The sequence below is a fragment of the Cebus imitator genome, unplaced genomic scaffold (assembly GCF_001604975.1).
Source record: "Cebus imitator isolate Cc_AM_T3 unplaced genomic scaffold, Cebus_imitator-1.0 Scaffold82, whole genome shotgun sequence".
NCBI classification, from domain to species: domain Eukaryota; kingdom Metazoa; phylum Chordata; class Mammalia; order Primates; family Cebidae; genus Cebus; species Cebus imitator.
Window position 1 is genome coordinate 1,592,359 of NW_016107397.1, and position 1,376 is coordinate 1,593,734.

Consider the following 1,376-nt stretch of genomic DNA (forward strand, 5'->3'; position numbering starts at 1 on the left):
GAACTCCTGACCTCAGATGATCCACCCACCTCGGCCTCCCAAAGTGCTAGGATTACAGGCATAAGCCACCACGCCTGGCAGTTTTTTGCAGAGATGGGGGTCTCACTGTGTCACCAGGCAAGTCTCAAACTCCTGGAATCAAGTGATCCTCCTGCTTCTGCCTTCCAAAGTGCTGGGATTACCTCGCCTGGCCCGAAACCCCAACTTTCTTAGCGTTCTCCAAGAAAGTATTCTCTGAGCCCCCACCCGATGACTGCACTTCCTCACTTCCCCAAGCTCCCCTCCTCTCTCTGAATCCCACCCTGCCTTTCTCTGAACCTTCATGCCCAAACTATCCCTTTGCAGTTTCTTCCATCGCTCTGCTGAAGACCTCCGAGACCTGTCTTCTCCAGGCCTGCCCAGTCTGAAAGCCTTGAACCCTGGGAGCAGCCCCACATGCCGATCCCCTCAGCAGGGGGCAGTGAGCTCTGGGTGGGAGGAAAATAAATCAATCCCCACCCGGGCTCGGGTCAAGGTCAGGCAGGAAGCCTCAGCCCCTCCCGCATGGAGGATGGAGCTGTGCCTAGGCAGGCCCGAGACTGGCCCCTAAAGGACGCCTTGGGGCTGTGCACCCACTTCGCCCCACTCCCAGGCCCAGATAGAGCGGTAAGCGACTGCCCCCTGGTGCCCTCCCAGAGAGAATGAACTCCTCAGGCACGGACACTGCCCCGCCCAGGTTCTGAGCCCTGCAGGACGCAAACAGAGGCAAATGACTTGGTCTTGGCTGGGCATGGTGGCGCACACCTGTAATCTCAGCACTTTGGGAGGCTGAAGCAGAAGGATCACTTGAGCCTAGGAGTGTGAGACTAGCCTGGGCAACATAGTTAGATCCCATCTCTACCAAAAAAAAAAAAAAAAGTAGGAAAAAGTAGCCGGGTGTGGTAGTGCACACCTACAGCCCCAGCTACTTAGGAGGCTGAGGCAGGAGGATTGCTTGAGCCCAAGAGCTTGAGGCTGCAATGAGCTGTGATCACACCACTGCACTCCAGGCTGGAAGACAGAGCAAGACCCTGTCTCTTATAAATAAATTAAATTAAATACAAAGAGACAGGCCGGGCACAGTTCATGCCTGTAATCCCAGCACTTTGGGAGGCTGAGGCAGGTGGATAACTTGAGGTCAAGAGTTTGAGACCAGCCTGGCCAACATGGTGAAACCCTGTCTCTACTAAAAATACAAAAATTAGCCAAGTGTGATGGCAGATACCTGTAGTTCCAGCTACTCAGGAGGCTAAGGCAGGAGAATCTCTTGAACCCGGGAGGTGGAGGTTGCAGCGAGCCGAGATCATGCCACTGCCCTCTAGCCTGGGCATCAGAACAAGACTCTGTCTCAAAAAAAA